This window comes from Chrysemys picta, chromosome 24 (assembly GCF_011386835.1).
Source record: "Chrysemys picta bellii isolate R12L10 chromosome 24, ASM1138683v2, whole genome shotgun sequence".
Lineage (NCBI taxonomy): Eukaryota > Metazoa > Chordata > Testudines > Emydidae > Chrysemys > Chrysemys picta.
In genome coordinates this window covers 3,974,948-3,987,467 of record NC_088814.1, presented here as the reverse complement: position 1 = coordinate 3,987,467, position 12,520 = coordinate 3,974,948, and positions in this window count along the sequence as shown.

Below are 12,520 nucleotides of genomic sequence, written 5' to 3'. Positions count from 1 at the left end.
GGCAGAATTCACGCGGCCCCAGGCTGAAATGTTGTAGCTGGGTTTTGAAGACAAGAGGGAGGTCCGGGTCATTTTGTGATTAGCTGATCAGCACGGAGGCGGGGGGTGGGGGGGAAGGAGGGGATTTCCCCCAACCACTGCTTCACAGCACTGTACAATGGGCCGGGGGGAGGGGTCACCTTCTCCTGCAGCATCGGTTATGGGCGGGGGCACTTGGGGCACAAACTGGGTCTGAGTTGTTCTTCACACGAATGCAAGGAGGCCATGTGTTAAACCAATGAGCTCTTTTCTCCTTCGCTTACCGTTCCCCGCCGCAGAACACAAGCCCTGGCCTGCCTCTAGCTGCTCGCTGCTAGGCCCGTCCCTGCACGGCTGGGCACCCTGCGCAGGAGGTAGGAGTGTGGGGCAGCAGGCCCAGCTCCCAAGGGTGTGTCGGCACCTAACTCTCATTGACTTTCCCGGGGAGGGACATGAGCTGGTGCAGAATTTACCTCTGCTCCTCCTCCCAGCCCTGCGGGCCGGTCTATACTCCGGGCACTACAGTGCTGTACCTGTGCCGCTGTAATGCCAGAGTGTAGCCGCTCCCTACAGCGCCGGAAGGCGTTTTTCCACTTCGCAGAGTGAAGACAGACAGGTCGATGGAAGATTGTGATCAGCTGATGCCTGAGATCTGATCACCCCCATGCCCATCTCAGCCTTTATTGTGTCTGGCTGTGGCTGTTCTGGGGTTAAGCTGGCAGAGCCGTGGGGTTCGGGGGGGTGGTGAATTTTTCACACACACCCCCACCCCCGCGGCAGAGCTATGTTGCTCTAATCTGGAAGTGTAGACCAGGCCTCTGGAACCCTCTCAAAAGTGGTGTCACTCCCAATTCACCAATGCCCAGCTTAGCTAAGGCCTGGTAGCTAGTCGAAAAGTTGCCCCAGCAGAATTCGGTGTTTTTCGGTGGAGACGGGTGTGCAGCCACATCTGGGTTCTTCCCCAACCGAAATCACCTGCGCTAGATGCTCCCGCCTGTTCGGAGCCCTGTCAGTGGAGGGCCAGCACAGCCGCATGCCGACGCAGGCCTGGTGGTCCCAGAAAACGCAACCCTCCCAGTACGTCCCACATCACACCGCTCCCTCCAGAAGCCGCCCGTCTGGCACCCTTTTGAAGCTCCGCTGCCCATCAAGAGGCCAAAGGGCAGAGGAGCATGGATGCCACGCACTAATCGCCGGGCGTGGGGAATTCCGGGGGCTGGCATTGCTGGCCGGGGGTGAACCCCAAGGCCAACGGAGATGAGGGTTACTCCCCCCCACACCTCTAGATGCAGGTCTGGCGGATTCAGCCAGGGCTGGTTTGACGCAGCTCCGCGATGAGGACGTGTTTTACAAGCGTCACTGCCCCCAGTGCAAAGCAAAGGGCTGATTTATGATCACGATGAGCTGTTTAGTCCCATCCTTCAAAGCCCAGGGAATTAAAATGCACCAGAGCCCCTTGTCTCCCTTCAATCATCCCCGAGACAAGAGGTTTTTAACGAGACGTTCCTGGCAAGCGTTGGTGAGATTCTCAGCCTCCGGTCGCTCCCGCTCTTCTCTGGGGCGTGGGGATTCTCCATCCTGCTTGCTGAGACCTGAGCTCCGCTGACCAGCCAGTCCTGGGCTGTCACAGCGGAAGCTGCAGGATTTGGACAACCGGGGAGATGCTGGGCACTGGAAATCTGACCCCCTGGGCCCCAATCTGCTCCCCTTTACCTGTGTTGAGTAGCAACCTACTCCAGCAGCCGACCCCTGGGAATGTACAGAGAGGAGCCAGCACGTAGATTACAGGGATATAAACGCGTGAGCTCCTTAGCCCACAATAAACCACTGAGCTGAGCCAGAGCCCAACTTTTAGAGAGCCACCCGGTCTGGCGGGAGCCACTCCGCCATGTCCTTGCGGGTGAGCTCCCCGGGCTGCCAAGAACTGGCTGCTTATCTGGTGTCTGCATTTGTCAGCCGGATTCAGGGGCAGGGGAAATATCAGGGGCTGCCCTTTAACCCCGAGCGTCACCCCTGGCTCCAGCCGCCTCTGAGCCCCAGGCCAGGGCCCAGGAGCGAGAGACACCCCTCTCTGCCCCACCCCCCATTCAAAGCGAGCTCTGGCTGGATTCAAACTGGAGCCCTCTGTCCGCAAATGCGTTTCCACCCTGCTCTGCCCCTCCAGGAGCTGATATCTGGGCTCCAAAACGCAGGGCGGGAAACGGCCAACCAACGGGTTAATAGCCACCGTAGTTTAGAGCCCAGTTTTTCTTCTCTCGCTCTCTCTGCCCCTCACGGCTCGTTCACTCTGCCGGCGAGCGTCAGCATCCGCCCAGTGACTGTCAGAGCCCAAGCTTTGCTCACAGCTAGTCATCCTCTTCCCGCTGCCCCCGACGTCATCGCTTCCCGGTTTGCATCCCACAGCCTGGGCGTCGACGCTGACGTTCCCAGGACCCTCACTTTGGAAGGCGCTTTGATGGCGCGGGTGCTCTCGCTGTTTGCACAGACCGATGCTCCCAGAGCAAAGGCAGCAGCTGCGTCTGGATTTGGAGCCGAGAGTTGTTTTTGTCAGTGCTCCCTTCAGCAATGGAGGAGGCTCGGGGCGCGGGGGGGGGGGGGGGGGGGGTTAACCCTGCAAAGAGGAAATTTCCCCATGGACAGATTATGCCGTAATTGTCCACTAGGGGGCGGCTCTTGCACCTTTCTCTGAACCAGCTGGTGCTGGGTGCTGATTACTGGAATAGGGTGGCTGGCAAATCTGGAAGTCTGCCCAGGCCTTTAAAAGTCCCGGGTTCCGTCAGTCACACCCCCGCTGGCTCCCCCAGCCCCCACTGGCTGTAGCCGGAGGGGCGGCAGTGCTGTGCAGAGGCACCTCTGGCTCCAGGGTGTCTGGGAGCCATGGGGATGGGTCAGCAGCAAACAGGACGGGGGGCGCTCTGGGCTGGCAGTGCTCGGTCACCACTATGCCGGTTCTAGCTGGGTGGGTCACCGCCAGGGGGGATTTGGCGAGGTCGGTGCCGGGGGCAGCAGGATCTTGCAAGGGCTGGTGCCCTCTCCTGGAGGTGGGATGGGGAGACAGGGCCCTGGGTGGGGGAGAGGCGGTACCCAGGGGTGTATGTGGTGGAGGGCAGGCGGACGTCTGAGTCGTTTGGACCTTAGAGGTGGCCACCCTGTAACAAGACTGGCTGGGTCTCCGGGCTGATCCCAGCTGGCAGGCCCTCTGTTCCCGTTCACACTGGCTGTGCTCACACGCTAAGGCACTCGTGTCCCACGAGGATTTGTGTGTCACCCGCAGGCATTCCCTGCTTTTACATTTGTGCCAAAACTCAAAGATCAATTCAATCCGGCGAGTCACGCAGGCTCAGCCAATCAGGGGACGGAAATGGTGCCGTGTAACACTTACAGGCCCAATTGCAGCTAAGCAATGCGCCTGGCGAATGCCCCCAGAAAACCGACCGGTTGCAATCAGCCCGGCCCCCGCAAAATAGTGTCCTAGCATCATTCTAGATAAAGGACACGTTCCAGGGAGTGTGGGGCCGGGGCTGCCCAGGAACTGTGCCCCTAAATGCACTGTGCTCGCTCCTCCGCTGGCATCATGCAAGCCAAGGCAGCGACCCTCATTCGCACCAGCTGAGGGGCTGGCCCGTGAGTTGCTCGTGATCCCAAGACGGGGCCTTTGTTCTGACCTGCCAGCTCGGGGCCCAGTTATTAATAGCGTACTATTGTGTAGTGTGTAATGAACCTGTGTTACCCTCCAGTTCCACAGCCAGCCAGCAAGGGGCTCTGTGAGCCCTCTGGAACAGGCAAGGGAAGACCCCCGCCCCAGGCTGCAGGGGGCAGCGCAGGCTGGGTGCTGGGAAGAGGCACCCTGGCCAGGTGGGGGGGGGGGCAGTATTTGCAGGAGGAGGAGAGAGGGCAGAAGGGGTCACCCTAACAATACCCATAGAGCATAGGGCTCCTTAGCCCCATGTTGCAGATGGGGAAACTGAGGCACTGAGCAGGGACGTGACTTGCCCAAGGTCCCCTAATGGCAGAGCCGGGTATAGAACCTAGTTGTCCCAAGTCCCAGGCCAGGCTCGTCTGGCCAGCGGCCCGCATTGCCCCGCAGTGAGCCTGCTCCCTTGACAGGGTTTACCCTTGGCATGAAAGCAAACATGTGGGATTGGGAACGGGAGACTACCGAGGGCAAGAACCTGGGAAGCTCGGTGCTTGGAGCAGGTACCGGACTGGCCGCTGAGCGCCCAGTACCACCCATCATGCTGCCCACCCCCTCGGGGAGTGGTGCACCCCAGCAGTCACAGTCACCCCCCCCAAGGGTTTGGGGGACAATAGCAGGAGCCTCCCCCCAGCCGGTCATCAGTGCAGCTCGAACCCACGTCCCAAAAAACCAACAGGCGCTGCCCCATGAGTAACTCCATTAGCTGGCGGCAGTAGTAGACTTTTGCCCTCGCTGAGGGACACTGGGCCAGTGTGTTGCATATATCAAGCCACCCCCTGGCCTGCAGTCTCTATTGTCATGGCAAGAGGAGACAAAACGAACCGGTGGACCAGTGGCAGCCTTCAGCCCTTGCCCGCTCACATAAGGCTGTGATGGCGTGGGCGGCTGGCTGGCCGGGTCAGCGCCCGTGGGAGGAGGGCTTTAGCCCAGGCAGGCGCTGGGGTAGCGAGAGGGATGGGTACCCAACAATAACTCTGCTAGGGGCACCCCAAAAAGCTAGCCACCTCCAAGGGCACTAGAGATGGCACTAAAGGGGGCAGGTGGGTTTCTATCTGGGTCAAGGACAAACAGCAACTGGATGCCATGGGGCCTGGAAGGGGAGGTTTTAGGAGCATGAGCTCCCCCCTCGAACCCCTCACATGCCTCACTGTTCTGCCCTGGCCCTGTGCAGAACCGCACAGGCTGGCAGCCGATGGAGGAAAAGTTTCCATCCAAATGTTTTTTCGACGAAAGATGCAGCTTTGGTGCCCGGGAAAGGCTCCGTGGAGGCGTGACGCGCTCGGGGAAGGGTGCTGGTGTTTTACCCTGGCGCTGGCTGCCGGCTGGGCCCACCTGGCATGGTGCCCCCTTTGTGGGGGGCCAGGCCGGGTGGGGATTCCGGCCCTGCCTTGTCACTCATAGTAATCGGAGATGGGACCAGCCCGGTCACATGCTGGTTCAGCCCCCCATCAGGGCGAGATCAATTCCCCAGCGCGGGAGGAATCAGAACCAGGCTGGAGACAGACGGGCTCCTCCACCCCAGGCGTGTCTCCGCCCCAGCCCGCTCCTTGGCTGCTCTTGTGGTGTGAGCCAGCCGCACGCCGAGCGCCCATGAGGGCGCAGGGATCTGGCACAGGACGGGGCCTGTGCGTTACAGATTGGGGCAGGCAATGGAGGGGCCGTGGGAGGGCCCCTGCCCCAGCTCCGGTCCAGGTGGTCCCTGCCCCACGCTCAAGATGGTGGTTCCGGCTGCCCCTTTCTCCCCCTGCAAGGACTGAAGCAATGGGAGTCAGGAGAGCTACAGGCCAGGGCAGGGAGAGAGAGAGAGAGAGAGAGAGAGAGTGTGTGTGTGTGTGTGTAGAGTCCAGGACAAGGTGCAGTGAAATGGGATGGGGGTGGAAGGGAAGATGGGGGGCACCTCCCAGGTCACAGTGCCCCCCAAACTCAGCCAGCCAGCCAATAGCACTGGGGGCATTTCCCTCTCCCCTCTGTGACTTTGGGAGCCTCCTCCCACAACTGGGCCGATAGGAGCCATGTGGGCTGGCCCCAGCCGGATCTTCTCGTGAGGGCTGATTTGGTTTCTCCCAAACGGTGCCCGTTTTCACCCAGCCCTTCTACGGTGCCATACATTCCTCGGAGGCGGGGGCGGAATCACAGCCCCCCCACCCCCCAGTGGGGATCATCTCCCAGCTCCAGCAGGAGCCTCTGAGACAGAGTCCACCTCCCAGCCCTGCCCTGCCCTGCCCTCCTCTGGGCAGGGAGCGTGGGGGTTATTTTCTCCCCCTGGAACAACCCCGGCGAGGCTGGAAGTGGGTCACTAGTTCTGTGTTTGCTGTCTCAGCACCCCGGCTGCCGTCACAGGCCCCGGAAGCCACGCCCCCCCGCCCGCACTCCCCAGGCCAGGCAGGTGTGTGTCAGTCGAAAACGGTTCCAGCGCCAGCTAAATTTAGCCACTGTTTGTCATGCACGGATTTATAACCCACTGCCTGGAAACTGCAATGCAGCCTCACGGAGACAGCGGCCGAGCAGGGAGGGGAGCCGCCGGGGGGTGGAGGGGAGGGATCACCCCAACCCCTCCATGGGTGCAGAGGGAATCGTCACAAAAAGTCACGGCTTGGGGGTTCTGTACGCTGGGATCCCGCTGTGTGTATCTCCAGCTCCTTCCAGCCACGGCTCCCCAGGCACGAGACAAAGGGCGAGGAGTCAGGGCTCACAACATCTCCTGTAGGATAACAGCCGGGCTGCCCAGCCCCAGCATTCCTGCGAGACCCTACAATAACAAGCCAGACCACCCAGCACTCCCGAGAGACCCTACAATAACAAGCCAGACCGCCCAGACCCAGCACTCCCGAGAGACCCTACAATAACAAGCCAGACCGCCCAGACCCAGCACTCCTGTGAGACCCTACAATAACAAGCCAGACCGCCCAGACCCAGCACTCCCGGGAGACCCTACAATAACAAGCCAGACCACCCAGACCCAGCACTCCCGGGAGACCCTACAATAACAAGCCAGAGACCGCCCAGACCCAGCACTCCCGGGAGACCCTACAATAACAAGCCAGACCGCCCAGCCCCAGCACTCCCGAGAGACCCTACAATAACAAGCCAGAGACCACCCAGACCCAGCACTCCCGGGAGACCCTACAATAACAAGCCAGAGACCGCCCAGACCCAGCACTCCCGGGAGACCCTACAATAACAAGCCAGAGACCGCCCAGCACTCCCAGCCTGCTCCAGCTCTGCCACGGGGAACGAGCTGGGGTGGGCCATTCCAGTCACCCCCCAGGCCCATCAGCACTGGAAGCCCTTGGAAAAGGCGACCCGGGCTGTGGAGTGGGGGATGGGGGGGGGAGGTTCCTGCGGCCAGCACGGCTCTCCTTGAATTCTGCTCAGTCTGGAAGTGGCCAAGCCCAGCTCTTGAGACTTCGGACAGAAATCAGGGCCAGGATGTGCGGGGCACCGCTTAGCGCCAGTGTCTAGGTGGGACTGGCTAAGAGCTGCGAAATGAACTGCCCTCTGTCCGCCCAGTTGCCTCCCCATCAGCAGGTGTCCCCATTTCTCTGCCCCAACAACCCCCGCTCCGGTTTCTCTCTGCCCATAGCTAGTCCTAGTACTGTAAGTACCTCCCCCCCCCCCGCCCCAGCTTAGCGGTTTTCCATCTTCAGAGCCCACCACACACGGCAGCTCCCAGCCTGGCTCCTCCAGGCTTGGTGATGCCAGCAGCAGAGGGGCCCAAGGCTGGATCGCCCATGGAGACTGACTCCCAGCTCTAGGAGGGCCGCCGGAGTCACAGGTGATGCCCATGGGTGGGGGAGCTCGCCCTGCCGCTGGCCCTGCGCGGTGGGAAATAGAAACCCCAAGGGTGTCGCTCTGGTACTTGCTACTGGGGGGCGCCAGTGTGTTTTGGGGCCTGGCGCCCGTCCGTGGAACTGGGGGTGAAATAGGCTAGCACAATACGGCCACCAAGTCCTGGCGCCCTGGTCCGTGCTGGGCTCGACCAGCCTCTCTGCTGTGCTGGCCCCAGCAAAGCCCCACGCCCGGCCCTGGAGCCGGCGTGCGCACGGACCTGCCCTTCAGGGGAGGCCTCGGGCTCCCCGCTCTGTGTCGGGGCCGACGCTCCTAGAGCCGGGCATGCTTGTGCTTCCCTGCTGTCGATGAAGCTCCGAGCTCAGCTCCACCCGGCCATTCCTGAGCGCGCAGCTGGGGCCAGCCCGGCCTGAGGACAGAGCCCGGCGAGCCAGGGCCAGGGGACAGCCCAGTGCTACTGCCTGGGGCAGGGGGTGGGTTCGGCTCCCGCCGAGGAGCCCAGGGGTGGGAGGCAAAGGGTAAAAGACGAGCAACATCCCAGCAGGGCCCAATCATCCCTTCAAGCCCAGCCCCCACAGCCAGTCCAGGAGGGGTCCCATGGCGCATTCTCCAGCTTGGGGGGGCACAACTCAGGGCGCCTCCTTTCTTATCGCCCTTTAACGGATGACGGAGGATGCAAGAAGTTTGGCCAAAGGTGTTTTCCTGTTTGTCCCCCGCCCGCCCGCCCGCAAGATCAGGACGATCGAGTGGCTGCTCCTGGCTGTTGCTGGAGGCGTCCTGGGGTGGCAGAGGGCTGCGGTTCCAGCAACGCCACCCAGGGGCGAGGGGAGGTGAATCGCCCTAGCAAGCAGTTTTCCTGTGGGAGGGTGTGTGTGAGCAAACAGCGCTGCCCCCTGCTGGAGGGAATTGGCTCTGTGCGTGTGTGTGGGGGTGTGTGTGTGTGCACTGCCCCCTGCTGTGTGTGTGTGAGAGAGAGAGTGGGGAGCTGGGTAGTGCTGCCCCCTGCTGGTGGGAATCGGGACCCTGTGTGTGTTTGAGTAAAATGGTTGGCAGCAAAACCCAGAGAGTCTTCACCAGTCCCAGGAAAACCCCGTCCCCGCCCCCCAGGCTGCGTTGTTTGTGTTCCAGTAGCACCTACCAGCCCCAGTCGAGAGCAAGGGGGGGCACCTGAGGCGATTCCCTGCCCCCAGGCAGGAGAGCGATGAGCAGGCTTGCCCTGGGTCAGAGGTCACGCCGGGAACAGAGCCCAGGTCTCCTGCCCACTGGGCCATGCTGCCTATTACCCTACCCCTGCCAGCTCCCCAGTCACCCACAGAGTCCTCCGGGGCGACAGGCCCTGCATTTCTCATGTAGACACCAAGCCCCCGTCCCTTGGGAGGGTCGGACAGGGCTCCTTGGAGCTGGTCCTCCTCCCCCCCTGTCCATGCTTAATTATTCCCACGTCCTTGAGGGAACCGCAGACAGCAGGAGGCACTGAAAAGCAAAGGGAACTCCGCCAGGGTTTCAGGTTAATTATTTTTCCCATTAAAAACAGCTCCCCCCGCCCCCCCTCCCCCCGGCTCAGCAAGAACAGAGACCGAAAGCAGGGGAGAGGGAAAGCCCAGTCATGGGGCTCCACTCCCAGACTCTGGCGTCAGCCAAACTGGGCTCGGTGCTGGTCACTGGGCGAGCGTCTTTCGCCTGCGTTCTGCCGGCTCAGGCTAGATTCTCGAACGCTCTCCTCTGGCCCTGAACTCTGCGTCGCTCCAGACGTCAGCCCCCCGCCCCCCCCCCCCCGCAGCCTGGGGAGAGCAGGGGTGACCCCTGCGAAAGGCCCCAGCTTCAGGCTGTTCCTAGGAGGGCTGCTGGAGAAGCATGGGTCAGCGAGCGGAGCGGGGAGTGGGGCAGGGCCTGGCCCTGGAGAGCAATCGCAGGCAGGGAGAGTGTACCTGGGACGGGCCCCACTCTCGTCGGGACCCCTGGCTCTGCAGGTGTGGGGCTGCCTGGGGGCATGGCTGGCACCGGGGCGGGCGCAGCTTAGCTACCAGACGCTGGAGACGTGCTGGCCTGATGCGTCCCTCTCAGCAGGCCAGGACTAGTGGGGTGGGAGCCCCTGCAGCCCCAAGAGTAGCCCGTGGGAGCGCCCCCACCCATAGGGCACAGAGATCCAGCTCCCAGGGGCTGAGCTCAGAGTCCAGTCCAGCTGGACTGGCACAGCTGGGGCAGGGAGGGGGGCCCCGTGCCCAGGCTGGGAGTCAGAGGGAACCACTGGGTCTGTCTGCGTCCAGCAGCCTGGCTGAAGAAGCCCCTTGTGTATTCAGAGCAGCCGCCGTGTCCCTTCTCTCCTGCAGGGGACGCTCTGCACACAAAGAAATCGCAGCTTTTGGGCTCCAGGTTCTTGGTGGAGCCTCCTGCCTGGCTCCGCGCTGCCCCCCAAACCCTGCCTGGCTCTCCTCCCCAGCGACTCCCAGCTGTGATCTGGGGGGGGGGGGGCGCTCACAGGTTGGGGTGCTCCGTGCTTTCAGTTTGGCTGCATTGGGGGAGATGAGTGTGCAGGCCACAGCCTCTTTCGGGGGAGTGGGGGGGCAGGATCTGAGCTTTGTAGATCCCCCCCAAAGGATGCAGGGAGCCAGGAGAGCCCCCCCCCAGCCCCACCGGCTCCTGGATCATTGCAAGGGCTGGTGTTTACTGGAAACAGGGCTTGTGTACAGCAAACACCGCGGGCGGGCCGGTTCCCCCCCTCCCCCCCTGGGCCTGTAATCCCTGCTGGGCCCTGGCCTGGAAAGGGGGGACCAGGGATAGGGAGGCTTAGAGGTGGGATGCGGGGGAGGGGAGATGTTTGAAGTGGACAGAGCCAGGCTGGGGCGGGGGGGGGGGGGAGAGACACCTCCCGCCCCAGGTGGGGTCTGGCAAAGGAGAGCTGTGGGGAGGGAGCTCTGGAAGGCGAGACAGAGGTGGGGCAGGGGAGCCAGAGCGGAGGGGGAGGGGATGGGGGGCAGAGCTGGGAACTGGGGACCCCCCCCCACTGGGCCTAGGAAAGGGCTGGGTGGCAGGGGTGGGGGGTTGGCTACAGGGAATGAGGAGCAGAGAGATGCATGGGTGACCCTCTCCTGGTCGCTACCTCAGGGGGGCGCCGAAGGGACCTTATAGGGTTCCCCTTCCCCCCCCCCCGCCAACTCCTGGACTCCGGGGTTCAATCCTGCCACTGAGCCAGGAGCCCTGGGCTGGTTCTTCACCCTCAGTCCTGATTCTGCAGCCGTCTGGTGCCAGCCTAATGCCCCCGGACGTCTCGGGGGGGGAGCAGCCCCCCCCCTGCAGACGGCTCCTTAGGGGCTGAGGAGGCTCCTTGTGTGCTGCAGAGACACCCCCTGCCCACCAGCCCCCCAATGGGCTGAGAGCTGGGACCCCAGGGTGTCTCTGAGCTGCCGGGACCTGACCCCCCCAAGGGACCCGTCGCTTGCTTGGTCCATGGAAATCCATGTCGGTCAATGCGCTACAGTGCCCCACCATCCTGCCCCACCTCTGCCCTCCACAGTCACTTCCAGTGGGATCCACCTGCCCCAAGCCCTGCTCATGGGCCCGGCCGGCGCGGGATGGGCCACAGCCTGGGATTGGGGACCAGCCCAGCCGTTGGGGGGAGCCTGGTGCTGGGTCTGAACGGCTCAGCTCCAGCTCGGCTGGGGGGGGGGTCTGAGCCCTCCAGCAGGGAGGGGGCTGCTGGGCTCCTGCCCCCGGGAAATTTGGGGAGACTGGGTTGTACTGAGCCCCTCTCCCTCTCCATGTGTAGCTCACGCCAGGGGTCTCAGAGGGAGGACCACGACTTGCGCCCGCAGCAGGACTTAGGCTCTCGTCCTCGTCTTCGGGGAGCTGGTTCCTCCGCACAGCGGCAGCCTCTGCTCACTGCAATGGGAGGTGCTTCCCCCTCCAGCCCCCCAGCCGCTCTGCAGTGGATCAGTATGGGGCCAACTAGCTGGGTATCCCTCCCCCCACCTCCCTGGGCCCCTGGATCAGACCAACGGATTGAAGTCCCCCAAAAGTCCCTCTGACCCCTGGACACCAACCCCCGGGGAGGTCCTGAAGGGCTCCCCCACACCCCTACCAGTGAGCGCCGTCTATTTTGACACCAAACACACACACGTCTCTCCGGGTTTCTGGGACAGCGTGTTACGGCGTGGGCTGTGTGCTGTGTAAACACGGGCGGGGGAGCGGACTCCGTGCACCCAGCCAGCCATCAGCACGCCCCCATGTTTGTGCGTAAACACCACACGGGAGTGTCGGAGGGGGGACAACGGACGGACCGGGGGGGAGCTGCTCTGATGCCAGCCTAGGCCCAACGGGAGGGAACCGATCACCGGGATGAAATCAGAAGGAGGGGGAGGGGGGGTCATCAGTGCCCTGTTGCCCATTAGTTGGTGCCAATGGGCTGCACGGCTCAAAAGCCTTGGCCCAGGGGGTGTCCCCCACAGGCACAGATTTGGCTCCCCTGGCTCTGGGCTCCCCCCCTGTAGGAGGCACAGTGCGCCCCCACCCAGCTCTTCTGCGGGGCTGGCGCAGCTCAGGGGGGGTCATTGCAGCAGGTGGCCGGGGCAGCACCCGTGGCTGAAACGGTCTCCAGCAGCACCGGGGTGGGGGATGCGGGGCCTCCGTCCTGGCTCGGGGCTCTGCACAGACGCAGGGGGGAAGCACAGGCTCCCGTCTCAGCCCCACGGTGCTTCCCGTGCCCGGAGCCCTGCCCTTGCACCAAGCGAGGCCGAATTTAGGCCAACACAGGAAGGAGCAGCAGCCACCGTCTATTCTCCTAGTGTTCCCCCCAACCCCCTGCTTCCCACCCGCCCCCTAGGCCACAGGCTCCCCTGTCCCAGCCCCACTGCTGCCCCACACCCTGGGCCCCCGCTACAGTAAACAGGGAAGACAAGAATTTCCCCAGCTCAGCAAAACAAAGGGCCCTTGGCTCTGGGCTCTGCCTGTTTTCACAACAAACCCCAGCAAAGTGTTTGCTGTAAACCACCAGCTCTTCCCCGCCCCCCTCCGCTCCCC